General features: G+C 40.8%; 1 long non-coding RNA gene across 6 annotated transcripts in view; it reads right to left on the reverse strand.

Annotated features, from left to right (window-relative positions):
* Positions 1-4648: 4648 nt before the first annotated feature.
* Positions 4649-15037, reverse strand: part of LOC105470920 (uncharacterized) — a 290539-nt gene continuing 280150 nt past the window's right edge. For all 6 annotated transcript variants that reach the window (XR_011619563.1, XR_011619564.1, XR_011619562.1 and 3 more), the window contains one exon: positions 4649-4928. This is a non-coding gene — a long non-coding RNA (uncharacterized lncRNA). The remainder of the gene's footprint in view (positions 4929-15037) is intronic.

Here is a 15037-nt window from a genome sequence, read left to right on the forward strand (position 1 = left end):
ATTCTAGTTTTTTATTTACAGCCTGTGTCTTTGAACAGAAAAGCTTGTATAGAGTAAAATGCATAATAATGCAGACATGTAGATAAGCACAAGCCCAAGATCCAGGGGAAAAGTGGGTTAGAATGGAAAGAAATTGTATTCTGGGGAAACTAGAACATTTCTTGCTTTGACTGTAGATTTCATCAAATCCTGTCCTATCCTTGCTACCAGCTATGTTACTTCTGAGTAAGGCACCAAGATTTGTGGGGAAAGCCAGTAAACATTTCACAAGGTAATAAAAATACTGGCAGGCCAAAGGATTGTTTAATCTATCTGGAAGGCAAAAAAGTCAAACTCAAAGATTTTGAGTGATATGGTTAAGTCAGTTTTGCACCAGTATCTGAAAAAGATGTAAATAGAAACATTAATCGCAAGTATGCGCAACCTTAAAAGAAAAACCTAACCTATATTCAGTTAAACCTCTCCTGACTCTTGCCACTCAGAGATTCAGTTAAACTTCTCTTGACTCCCAATTCCATTGACTGTTAACAGTCTTCCCACAACATCTGCAAGGTCAAAGATTCATTTCCTCCTGCTTCTATTGCCACTGAATCTCTGTCTTCTTTATTTCCTTTTATTGAGAGGCAGGGTCTCATTCTGTTGCCCAGGCTAGGGTGCAGTGACATGATCACAGCTCACCATAAACTCGAACTCCTGGGCTCAAGCAATCCTCCAGCCTCAGCTTCCTGAGTAGCTGGGACCACAGATGAATGCATCTACATTCAGCCATTTCATTTCATTTCATTTCATTTCATTTCATTTCATTTCATTTCATTTCATTATTTCATTTCATTTATTTCATTTCATTTTATTTTATTTTAGAAACAAAGTCTTGCTATGTTGCACGGGCTGCTCTTGGACTCCAAGCCTCAAATAATCCTCCCACCTTGGCCTCCCAAAGTGCTCAGATTACAGGCATGAGCCGCTATGCCTGGCCCTTGGTTGTCTTTAATTCCGCAGCACCCTCAATCCCTTCACCAGTTTCCAAAAGAAAGACACCACTAAAATAGTACATTTCATGAATTGGAGGGACTTCCCGAAGACCAGGGGTGACACATGGAGAGAGTTACCTCAGAGAGCTCACATCCTCCCACAATCTCCTGGTTGATCTCTCAACATCTCTGAACAACCAACAAAATCTCTTGTATCACCCAAATGAAATCGATTTAGAATATACCCTAATTCCTTGGGGCAAGGGAAAAGGGATAGCATAGTGCCACTCTAAACTCATGAAAATCCTTTCCTTCAGAGACACCTTTCACTTTCTCAGGCGAGTTCCAGTGAACATCATTTTCTCTGACTCATTACATGTGATATTCAAAATGGTGGTCTCAGCCAGGCGCAGTTTACGCCTGTAATCCCAGCACTTTGGGAGGCCCAGTTGGGTGGATCATGAGGTCAGGAGTTTCAGACCAGCCTGGCCAAGATGGTGAAACCCCGCCTCTACTAAAAATACAAAAATTGGCCAGTCGCAGTGGCAGGTGCCTGTAATCCCAGCTACTTGGGAGGCTGAGGCAGGAGAATTACTTGAACACAGGAGGCAGAGGTTGCAGTGAGCTGAGACTCTGCCATTGCACTCTAGGCTGGGTGACAGAGAAAGACTCCATCTCGGAAAAAATAAAAAAAAATTTTTTAAATCAGGAAACAACAGATGCTGGAGAGGATGTGGAAAATAGGAATGGCTTTACACTGTTGGTGGGAGTGTAAATTAGCTCAACCATTATGGAAGACAGTGCGGCGATTCCTCAAGGATCTAGAACTAGAAATACCACTTGACCCAGCAATCTCATTACTGGTTATATACTCAAAGGATTATAAATCATTCTACTATAAAGACACATGCACACATATGTTTATTGCAGCACTGTTCACAATAGCAAAGACTTGGAACCAACCCAAATGCCCATCAATGATAGACTGGATAAAGAAAATCTGGCATATGCATACCATGGAACACTATGCAGCCATAAAAAAGGATGAGTTCATGTTTTTTGCAGGGACATGGATGAAGCTGGAAACCATCATTCTCAGCAAACTAACACATGAACAGAAAACCAAACACCGCAGGTTCTCACTCATAGTGGGAGTTGAACAGTGAGATCACATGGACAGAGGGAGGGGAACATCACATACCGGGAGCTGTTGGGGGACGTTGGGGGCTAGGGGAGTGGCAGCATTAGGATAAATACCTAATGTAGATGATGGGTTGATGGGTGCAGCAAACCACCATGGCATGTGTTTACCTATGTAACAAACCTGCACTTTCTGCACATGTATCCCAGAACTTAAAGTGTAATAAAAATAAATAAAATAAAATCAATTTTAATTAAGTAAAAAAAAATGGTGGTCTTAGTCAGAGACACAAACTAACATTTGTGAATGTTTATGATGTGCCACTCACTTTATGTTTACCACCGACATTCCTCACAAAGCAGACTCCGTGCCATCTGCATCATACAAAATAGGAAACTAAGGTTCAAAGAGGTTCAATAACACTCCAGGTATCACAGTAAGTAAATGATGGAACTGAGTTTCTAACCTAATAGACTGACAACAAAACCTAAGCTTAGCTCCCCAACCTCTTAACTTCCTCCACACTTCCCTTCTCATCAAAAAGGAGCCACTCACCCAGTTCTAAGTTAATGCCTCAAGCTATGAAATACCGTGAGGAGCTGGAAAGGTAACAAATGAAGTCCAAACTATAGCAAAGGAGACAGACCCTTTCAGCTCTCTTTTCTCTCATCATAGAGAAATCCCAAATTCCAAGTGCTTCTGAGCAACATTGATATTGTCTCGTGAAAGGTTTGCAGAATACTCCAGCAAAGAATGCCAGAAAAAGCCTAAGCTACTGATTCTAACAATCGTTAACAAAAAGCAACTTGATTTTTTAAAAAGCAGTTAACAAAAAGCAAGGCAGTTCTTTTTTACCTTTTGCTTGAAGGCAAAAAAAGAAAAAAGGAAGAGCTTCATTCCTGAACACACCATTTTAAGTTTCCATTTTATTTCCTCCATTTTATAGAACCTAAAGGAACAGGCTAACCAGCCCATTTTTATTCCACATTTATGCCGACATTTTGCATTTACAAAAAAGCATAGGGGATATATTTACAAATTCAACAGTGAGGGAAGTTTGGCCTAACCTAGTTTCCACAGCATCTTTAAATATTTCTTTCGTCAGAGGAGCAGATGTTGCAACCCTGTACAAAATCTGAGAAGGCAACAACTCGCTCCCTTTTGAAAGTATCTAATCTCAAAATCCCATCTTTGACTTCTGTGGGATTTCCCTGTGTGTTTGTGTGTGTTCTCCCACTGAATTCCTTGATGTGTGCACGTGCATGTGTGTGTGTGTGTGTGTGTGTGTGTGTGTGTGTGTGTGTGTGTGTTGAAGGAGCGGGAGAGAAGTAAAGACATTTCCTATTAAAAATGTCACTGAGATGTGCAACAGACAAGGGGTTGCAACAACCAACAGCCAGCCTGAACCACTGAGGTACTATCACTGGACGGTGATGCAGCATGATTTTTACAACAGAAGTAAGAAAATTGTAAATATCCATCAACAAGGGAAGCAATAAACTACAATCAAACAATGAATCTTATGCAATCAGTACAAATAAATTAGGGCTTTATACAGAGGCACAAAACAATTTCAACAATATTTGGGTTAAAGAAATGTATAGAATAATAAAGATAGTATAATCTATTATGTTAATATATGTTAATATATAATATATATTCATAGAATAATATAGATAGTATAATCCCATTATGTTAATATAATATATATATTCGTGAATTTTATTATAGTTATGCATCACATTATATACAAATGAGTCATATGATTTACACTCAATAAAGGAAGTTTGAAAGTTGTTAACAGCATGTGTCGTTGGATGTCATTATAGATGTTTTTTGCTTTCTTCTTTGAATATGTCTGTATTTTGAGTTCATGATATAATGAATATGCATTACTCCTTTTAAAAGATATTTTTCCAGCCTGGCCAACATGGCAAAACCCCATCTCTACAAAAAAAATAACAAAAAAATTTGTCAGGCGTGGTGGCTACCCAGGAGGCTGAGGTGGGAGGATTGCTTGAGCCCAGGAGGTCAAGGCTGCAGTAAGCCATAATTATGCTGGTGTATTCTCACCTGCGTGAAAGAATGGGACCTTTTCTCGAAAATTTTTTAAAATAATACATAAATAATATTTTAAAACTTATTTTTAAATGAACATAGATGCACATGTGAAGAATTCTTCGGTATTCCAGCAGCATCCAGAATTGAGAGGACATTCTTCAAGGTGTTTTTGACGAACCTGAGTGTCTGTGGGAGGGGATTTCCACACTAGGCAGAAACTCTCCTCAGGTCTCTCAGATCATCCAACCAATTACGGCCAGTGTCACTCTGATACCCATGGTTAGTGTTCCTGCACAGCTAACAGCAAGCATGAGCTTCAGTGGGTAGGGAGAGCAGTGGGCTGGAACTCAAATGACTTTCGGGCACCCATATAGGTTTCGTAACTGAGAATGAAGCTCAACCTCCTAGACAAGAAGTACACATCCTGTCCATGTTGTTCCACTTATCTACTGCAGTATAATGAAGCACCACAAACTTAGTGGCCTAACACGACAATCATTTTATTAGCTCACAGATGCTATGGGTCAGGACTTAAAGCAGAACATAGCAGGAATGGCTTTTCTCTGTTCCACAGTGTCTGGAATCTCAGCAGGGAAGACTCCAACAGCTGGAGGCTGATACATCTGGAGGCTTCTTCAGTCCCATGCCTGGTACTTGGGCTGAGATGACTCGAAGACTGGGCTCCACCAGTGCTGTCAACTGAAGTCCTCACATGTGGTCTCTCCATGTGGCTTGCACTTCTCGCAGCATGATGACTGGAATTCACAAGTGTTACAAGACTGAGCATTCCAAGAGAACCAGGTAAACACTGCATGGTCTTTTATGACTTACTCTTAGCACTCACATAGTGTCATTTCCATCATACTCTATTGGTCAAAGTAGTCACAAGTCTGTCTAGAGTCAAGGAGTGAGAACATAAACTCTACCTCTTGATGGGACAGTGTCAACACACTTGGGCTATTTTTTTTCTAAACTACCACACACATTTATCAAGTTTCTGCTCCATACCAGCCACCAGAACTATAGCTTCAAAAAAGAAAACACAGTATTGGGGATCAGAAGGGCTTGAAAGCCCCCTTTCCTGATTTCCCCAACAAATCCAAACTCAATAACTCTGTATCGGTTATTTATTCCATTTCTCCCTCAGCAAAATAGAAATAGTAATGTTAGGTTGAAACATATAAAATTGCTAATACTTGACCACTTCTAATCTTAAAAAAATTGCAATTTGTTTAATCATGTTTGATTTATGCACGTCATAAAAATGTGAGTCTAAAAAATGATAAAAGATAAAAGGTTCTTGAGTGGCAAAAGTATTTAATATTCTTTGTTTTCTGAGCTTTCTTTTACAGGCCTTTGGAATGTATCTACTAATTTAAAGAGGAATTCATATTTCCCACTGGCTTTTTTAAAATTAAATAACCAATGTTTAGTCTGTTGCCAGGATATGCATTCTGTGATTATGATTCTACTTCCCTCATCCTATGGAATGTCTTTTCTAAAACCTTCTTGGAGTTTCATTTATGATACTACAACAATGCTTACTTTTTACTAACCAAATCCTGAATTCTTGTCAATTTTACATTATATTTGAATAATGTTCTGTCAAATGTTACATGATACTAGTATGCAGTGTCCTCAGTATTCAATGGGTTACTTCCTTTGCTTATTAAACCATGTTGCTGGTCATTAAGCACCATCCACACTTACAATCAACCAAGTTTTCTATTGTTATAGACACATAACCACTCAAACAAGTTTGTGTACAGAAATAATAACATATAATATAACAGAAAAAGAGAGGCAAGAAATTCTTTTCTGGCCAAAACTAGAAGAGCAAGAAAGGTGAAACAAGAGGCAAATTACTAAAAGGTAATTTTGTCACAACACAGAACTGCAAAATAATGAGACTTCATTTCCTGAATGGCCCTAGAAACTGGATCTAGTGATGAATCCCAAGACACGGGATTTCCAAGCATGTTTTGAACAATAAACTGAGCAACTTCTCCAAAGCAATTTTTCAAAAGGCACAAGGCAAGATTGTTAATATTTGGTTTCTTCATTCTCCTGTGTAGCTCTAAATCAGCCATATTACTCCACTGGTAGGGCAGCTAGTATCCATGTGCAAAATAATAGAAGTCTAAACAAAGCCAATTAACACAGCAACTAAAATAGTGCATAGACCAGGGAAGCTGTGAAACACAAGAAAGAATCCTGTCCTTGGATCTGAAGATCCAGAATTGAACTTACTAGTCGGGTGACCAACTCATACCATTTTGCCCAGAACTGTCTTCAGTTCATCAGCCTACTTATAGACAACTTTGGATAGACCATTTTTCCTTCATACAAGTCAATTTCTTCAAATGTAAAATGATTTTAAAAATAAAATCTGATTTGTAGACTTGCTGTGAAAACAATGGAAATAAAGTTTCAAAGCATATTTTTCACTGTCTACAAGCCTTTTGTTACCTGACCCAAGGGTATCTAGACAGTTGCCCAGCCCTCTAGTAACCTCATGGGGTGGTCCCTAGACTTTTTATATAAAAAATTCATAAGAAAAGGATGTTGTTGCCCCTTCTCCTTCCAGAGAACCCTGAATGCTGCCCCAAATCAAAGGAGCCCATAAATCCCAGATCCCAGGAAAGGTGACTTAAAGTAATCCCACATTTTTAAAAAAGGTGTCTTAAGAGGACTTGCTTTGTGTTTCTCTTGCCAGATGAGAATCTCAATCATCCTTCATTTTAGAACGACACCCACCTTTCCTCCCACTCAAACAAGAAGCAACAGGAGGAGAGGCAGAGGGAGAAAGTACAAAAACTCCATCTTCAGCAAATTTTGGAAATATTTTCTTTCAAAGGCCTATTAGACACATTTCCTTTTCCTAATGCAAATTAGCAATAGAAGAAGAAAGAAAATGCTTTCAGACTATTACACTAATAAAGAAGACATTAAGCCACTACAGTCAGAAAGCTGAGCAGTAATAATAATGGAATTTTTCCAGTCTATCATTTAATTAAAAGTTACCAAAATTAGCATATATGCCCCTCTTTGGGTTTAATAGCAGTAAGCCCCTCCCTTACTCTTCCCCCACCTCTTGTCCCACCCCTGCCCTCCCCTCCCACTGTGCCCCCTTTCCTTGTCTCTCCCCAGACACCTTTTCTTCTCTCCCTGCACCTCTCTCACACCTGGAGACCACAAGGATATGCAGCTCCAAGTGAGCTGAGACAATGAAAATTACCTTCCTAGAGAAAGGAAAGTGCATTTGACATCCCCCTTGTTCCAGGCCTTGAGAGACTCTGATATAATTACCTCCGAGAGGCCGCAGGCAGATGGCAGCCTCGGCAGTCCCAGGTCCTCAGTCAGCAGGACACTGCCGAGATGCTCTCCATGACATTTTGTTCAAGATGTTTCCAGCACACAAAGCCGAGAGCTGGCAACCAGTAAAGGAGCCTGCAGAGCATTCATTTAGCCCGGAATTACAGCCATCTCACACATCCACTCTGCAGGTCCCAGCCGCCATACCTCTGCCTAGTCCCATAGGCAAAGATCAGGGACATGACTGATGGCCGCGTATCTTACAGAGAAGCTGAAGTGTGAGCACATGGGTGGGATGGAGGCACAGCAGAAAAATTGGTGGAGAGTGTGCTGCGCCTGACTCTGGTCCTCCTGAGACATCATTCTCCTCCATTTTCATCTGCGGGAGTCATATAGGATGTCAATGCAAGCTGTGAACCTCTAGACAGATGTTTGGGATTACTATCAAAGGGAACAATGGAGGAGTAAAATAGTATAGCCCCACCATGTGTATAATGTCTCCCTCCCTTGAATTGCCATTCCTCAACCTCCCACCTTTCAGGAATTTCTCTGTCAGTATCCACAGTAGTCAGTGTAACACACTAGCTGCCATAACAAACAAACTCAAATGTCAGTAGCCTAACATAATGGAGGTTTATTTATCACTTAAGGCAAAGCCCCATGTGGTGATCAGCTCTCCTTGGTGCCTCTCCTCCAAGAGGACCCAGCTGCTTCCACCTCAAACACATGGCCTCAGATCACTGCTGAAGGGGAAAGCAAGAGCATGGACAATTGCACAGGACTTATAGCCATGTCTGGAAATGTCCCTTGGATGTGACAATACTAGGAAGTTGCTAGTTGCCTTGATAATAGTCATTGAAGCTGTGGGCATTAGAAGCCAGATACCAGTGTGCTGAGACTTCATGAATAGTATTTTAAAAGACAACTAAGAGTTCATTAATTTGTACGACTAATGAGGACTTTCTAATAATTGAGACAAGACAGAGCTTACTTTTTGTCAGCAAATCCCTCCTAGATGCAAATTGGAGTGTGAATCATACAGAACAGGGGGATGCTGGAATACTGAAGAGACCATCCCATTTTCAGCCAATTTCAGGATTCCTCAAACAGGAGATCCTGAAAGCTCAGGTTTAAGTCACACTGTATAACATTTATCTCTGGGAAGAGTCAAGTTAGAGAATGAGCCTCGGTTCAAAGATGGCCTTGAAGGAAACAGAAACTCCCTAAAGGAAGAGCTGTAGTCACAGTGGAGGAGACACAGCTGATGAGCAGAGGCACAGCCCATCAGGCTCACAGTTGTGAGAATGGCATTAATAGGCCAACTTCACTAGTATGGCTACAGCCCACAGACCTCCTTTGCCGCCACAGGCTGCCTCCCTGGGTCCCTGCCCAGTGGGGTTGAGAGAAGTAGGGGAGTCAGATCCCAGGGGTGGCAGTTGACTAGGGTAGATGGCAGATTAGCTCTGATTTCAGGCATCTCAGCAGCTTATTCGTGTGCCAGAAATTAATAAATCTACTTAAAATTTCCCCTGGTTATAAGTTAAATAAAGCAGTCTCCTTTTATATCTTTAGTCATTCAGCTGACATTCATTAAGCACAAACCAACCATGCACCAAGCTCTGTGCCAGGTGCTGGGTCGAAGACTCAGTTCCTCCCAAAAGTTCCCAGGCTGGGACCTTATTTCAGGCTGCATTGAGTCATTTCATTAAACTGAAAGTGGGGGTAGGAACAGAACATATGTACTGTCTCTAATTGGAATAGGAAAATAAAGCACTATTAATCACTGTGCTCAGAGAGGCAAAGCAAATTTCTCAAGGTCACACAACTGGGAAATGGCAGAGACAAAATGCACAGTGAAAGTAAGAGAATTGAACTTTCAGAAATCCTTTTCATTTCAGACTTTATGGCATGTCAGACACATCTTCCTGCTGTGTGTCTACTCACTGTTTATTTGGCTACATTTTGTTTTGGGTTTCTGGAGTTCTTTACAACACCCACTTCAGTCCATATTTACACCAAAAGACAGGGTTGTAATTTGAGACTTGCTCTCCTTCTGAGAGAATGTCACGAAGGCTAACGAGATCATGTCTTCAAATGCTTTGATCATACAGAAGAAAAACTCAAGCAGAAGTTTATATTGTTATAGTGATTATAATGATTATAATTTATACTATACAACATAATGATAAGAACATGTTGTATTTATAATGCGTAATTAGAGACATTTTATCATTATTTTCTTCCTAGGCCTAATGATCATGATCATCATTATTAATAATGAACATAATAACCACAGAAAGACAATGAAAACAATGATGACGAACAGCTCAGTGCCAGTTTGGTGTTCTGTAGGGAAGAGTACTCCTTCCAATCGTCTCTTGCTGGTCAGAATGACTTTGTTTGTTGTGAAGTGATAGCTTTAATTATAAATGACAAGTGACATTATATCACAGAGGGAAAAAAGATGGTCAGGCATCCAACACATCACTGGAACAGTGCCTGCCCCCGACCCCCTGCACAATTGACACACAAATATTTATACAGCCACAACAACCAGTACAACTTCCAAGCAGGCACCATAATTTATCCATTCATAAAAAAAAAAAGGCTCTGCAGTAGGAAGGCCTGGGCCTGAGTCCCTGCTCCCCCGTTGGTCTGGTTCCTGGGACCATCAGAGTGCTATTCTACTTTTATCCAGACTTGTGAGAAGACCTGGCATATATTAGGTGTCATATGAGAGAGATACTTTAGGTTTCAAACAGCAGATGATTAATATATGCTCATATATATACAGGAAAATGTTAGTTAAGTCTTGGGTACATTCACTGAGTTACAACTGAAGTCCACAAGGGAAATTTACAAGTCATCCAGGAGAGACCGGGGGGCTTCTTTTGCTGGAAAATGTTACATAATGTCCAATCTGAGCAACTCTAAGGCCATGGTGCCTTGGCTGATGAACTTTGCAGCACTTAAGACTTATTGCAGAACCAAAAGTGGGCATCTCCTCTACTCCCACCCCACTTCAGCTGCTGAGAATACTTCTCTCCCTCTTTGCTGAACAGACAGGTCATTCTGTACCTCCTACCAAAGAGGTAGAACAGGTGTGAACATTAAAGTGATTACCACCTTCTATCTCTCCAACAACATGTCTACCCATGTGGCAAGCTATAGAGAAGGACAGTAAAACCATCTGTGAGAGGATGGAGAATCAGAGGATGGGGAGAAAGAAAAAGGCAGCCATGCCCAGTGAGAAGAGAAGCATCAACACAAACACACAGTGACCCCTTGTTCCTGAACACAAACCATCAACCTCACAAATGCTGGAGATGCACAAACAGAAGTGTCCTCAAAATGCGTTCATTCATTCAACAAATATGCATTGACAGTACCAGGCCCTGTGCTGGACCATTAGGATAAAGCAGCAGACCAGACACGCAAGACTAGCCCCCAAGAAACTCACAGCCTGGAGAAGACTGGCAATAAATAAAGAAGTTATAAATTGTAATAAGTGATCTGAGAGAAGAGACTGAAACCCAACCCTGTAGAAAAACAAGCAACCTGAGTATTGGGGGTTTAACTAGTATAGACCCACTCTGCCTCAGTGATAGATATCCAAACCTCAATACTCTGCATTCTGGGTGTCCTGTTTGCAAATAACAAGTCTTCTAAGTATAATTTTTGAAGTAAGTACCAGATGATGTTCAACAAACAAAACCAGCAACAACATCAGCCACAGTGAGCATCAATCTGACCCCAATGTCTTAGACTTTGTGTTGCGAACTGGTTTACCAGCACTGAGACTTAGGGCAGAACTGGTTCCTGGAAATCAGAAGCTGCCATTTTTCCCATTCACTCAGGAATGTTTGTGTGCTTGTGAAAAGGCTGAACACCCTGCCATAGCAAAAGTCTCATGCAATTTCAACACCCACTCCCCAAATTAACCCCAGAGTTTTGTTGACGATGCTGAAGGAAAACATGGTCAAGTCCACATTGGGACATAGATTAACAATCTCAGGGTTCAGGAGATTGAAAAATCATTGCTCCACTTTGCCATCAATTTGCCCTTCATCCCACACACAATCTACCTTATATGAGTATATGAGAACTCTTTTACCTGCCTTCTCTTTCTCATTTTCATTCCTACCCTCTAGCTCTTTGTCCTCACCCCAGGTTCTTGGGTCCACTCTAATAAGTGTCTCCTGCCATTTTTAAGGGGAGATGTAAAGTTTTCATTGTCTTCAAAGTGGAGCATCTATAAGCGCTTTCTTGTGGTAACATTGATCCTTTGTTTCATATGATTTGGATGTATTACTATAAGTCTCTGCCTCCTTGCTTTGTCTTCTAAGAATGCGGAGAGAAAGAAAATAAGATGAAGACAGAAAAAAAACCTACCCTGGCATACTTGGCCTTGCAGAGCTACGTAAGATTTTTTTTAACTGAAATTAATCACTAATGGGCCTCTTCGGTGTGCCCATCTCCAAAGGCTGGAGAAGCTGGAGCCTACATACTCTTCAGTTTACTAACTAGGCCCTCTGAGGTAAGGCTATGCCACTCTGAAAGTGTGGACCAGACACATATCCTTATTCCCCTGAGTTTCAGGGTTCAAATCCCAGTTAGTGTTAAAGAGGATAAAATCAGTGGGGATTTGGAGGCCAGCATCTATGCTATTCTAAAATCTTAAGAAGGTGCCTGTCAAGCTCTGGTCTGAAAGAAATAGACATTTGAGTTCTTCAGAGGGAGAGAAGGAAGGTGTGATATAGACCGCAGGCAGTCACTGTCCACCCAACTAATTATCTTCTTTCCACCTCTGAGTCTTTGATCATTGGTGGTCTTTTTGCTTGGAATCTTCTCATGTTTTCCCCATAAAACACCTAGCAACAGTTTTAGGCTTGATTAAAAGATCATTTCCTACAGGAAGTCTTCCCTAATAATTCCCTCATAAACTGTATTATAATAGTAACACATATTGAGAGCTTACTATATGCCATGTATGTCAAGTATTTTTTGCTCATTTGGTTCTCAAAACCATGTTATTAATAACATTATTGTTATCTTTATCATTAATTCCATCTTTCAGATGAAGCTCAAGTAGGTAATTTTCCTAAGGTCACGCAACCAGAAAATTGTGGAGTCACAGCCCTTTGCTATCTGTTATAACACTTGACAATCTGACATAACACTTGACAATCTGCCTTCTGTAATAGCTACTAGAGTAGATGGCCGTGTATCATACAAACTTGGAAATTTCTGCAGGAAATGCTTGACTTTTTGATTCTGTGCTTTATAATTATTAATAATGACCCCACTTCCTGCTCCCACCCCAATAGAAAACCTTTAATTCAGTAAATGCTCAACAAATGTTTTCCATTGAATTGAACTAACATTGAGCAACAAGAAACAGAGTACTTAAGGATAAAGAGATGGATGCAGCCCTAACTTGAGTTTAGTCATTGCCTTAAAAGTATGGACTTGGATGGACAACATTTTTCAGTTATTCCACTGAAAAGATTAGGAAGACTGGCTTCCCAATCTCGTGGTAATTTTGGAATCAGAGACGAGGCCATACTAGTCATCCATACTCACAAATAAGAAGAGACATACTCACAAATAAGAAGAGCCTAGATTGGCATCTAACTGGCTGTGGAAATGTGTATGTGACACCTGCATTCTTGATCCTCATTGCCCTGCCCCTCCCACCAGAAGAGCTAACTTACGTAGCCTTGCTTCAACTGACTTTCTAAAAAGTGAAATTGAAAATCTGGGCTCAAGTCTGGATTAGTGCTCTATTGCTTTGTAACAAATTACCACAAACTCAGTGGCTTTAAAAGACACCCATGTATTATCTCACAGTTTCTGTGGGTCAGTAGTCCAAGCACAGCTTAGCAAGTTCTCTGATCGGGTCTCACAGAGCTGAAATCATGATGTTGACCTGAGCTTTGTCTCATCTGTGAACTCAGCATGGAAAGAATCTGCTGCCAAGCTCCACTGGATTGTTGACAGAAGTAATTTCCTTGTGGCTGTACTCATGGCAGCTTGCTTCTCGAAGTAAGCAATGGAGAGAGACAGTCTCTGTTGCTTGGAGTCTGCAACTTCAAAGAAGGCCTAAGCCCTCTTTTGAAGGGCTCATCCAATTTGGTCAGGCCCACTTATAATAATCTCCCTCAAAGTCAACTGATGTGGGACCTTAATTACATCTACAAAATCCTGTCACGTTTGTCATGCAATGTTACATAATCATGGAAACAGTTCTGTTAGAAGCAAGCCACATGTTCTGCCTATCCCCAAAAAAAGAGGATTATATAAGGCTTAACACCAAGGAGAGGAAATCACAGGAACCATCTTAGAATTTGGCCTACAACTTTCCTCCATCTTCCCCCAGAGTAGCTTCTGTTGCCTCAAAATAAAAGAATCCAGGCTCAAATCTGGGTCAGGCTATCATAACCTTGTCTCCCTCGGGGAATTCAATTTCTAAGGTGAGCTGTCTTCTAAATTATTGATTCTATCACTCAGGTACCAATTCTTCCCTCTGTTAATCATCAAGACACAAAATTATTTATTTGGAGTCGTTATTTTCTTCTCCTTTTATTTTTCTTTGAAGATGTTCCCATTATTTTTCAATAATGATTTGAGTCATACTCTGGGTTTCCTCTCCCTCCCTCCTGTTGTTTCTAACACAATAACAATAATGACAATGACAGCACTGGGGATGACAATGTCAGACAGTTCTGACAGAAGGCAATCATTCTCCCCCACCCCCTTTAAAGACTTCCACAATTGCACATCTGTCAGGGGCTGATGGGAAAACAAACCAAATTAAGTTTAATGTCAAGTTGTATCACCTCCTGTTTGTGAACTCTCTCTATTTCTTTGTCTCAGAATCTGTTGAATGTGATGGACAGCAGCAAACCCCTGATTAGCATATTTCCCACTGCCATTTCAGGCAAATGAATCTTCCCTCACCAGGATTTGAGATTCCAGTCAGATTCTCAATTCCATCTGGCTAGTCATTCTCGTTATTATGCAAATGTCAGCTTTACCTGAAGGCAAGAGCTTTCTTCTTAATATTTAAATTCCATCTCTTTTTCATTGATCTCTAAACAACAGCCCATCTTTGAACTTTCCTTGGAGAATGATTTTTAGGGATGAAATGTCCACCGAGATTGTTTGGTTCCCTTTTTGAAAATAGACTGGGATGACTTGGAAAGTGGTGGATGTAAGTGCCCTTCCTCTGCCTCCAGAACAGGATTTTTGAGTGACTTTGGCTGAAGTCTGATAGACGGTGCCTTGCTGCTGGGGAAAGGCACTCAGGGGAGAAACTGACTGGCAGAGATAGGAGAAAGTCAACATGTCAGGCAAGCCCCTGTTTTGAAGAGGGCCTGGGAACCAATAAGAGGAACTAACTGCCAAGGCAAACAGTCTGCATCAAGCTGGCAGCAAATGGACCTCAACCCTGGGAATCCAAACCAGCAGGTGGGCAGGCTTGGAGACTGCTGACTTGGGAACTAGAGGCAGGACTAGAGATGCTGGTTTCCTCAGTCACTATCTGGAG

This window comes from Macaca nemestrina, chromosome 2 (assembly GCF_043159975.1).
Source record: "Macaca nemestrina isolate mMacNem1 chromosome 2, mMacNem.hap1, whole genome shotgun sequence".
Lineage (NCBI taxonomy): Eukaryota > Metazoa > Chordata > Mammalia > Primates > Cercopithecidae > Macaca > Macaca nemestrina.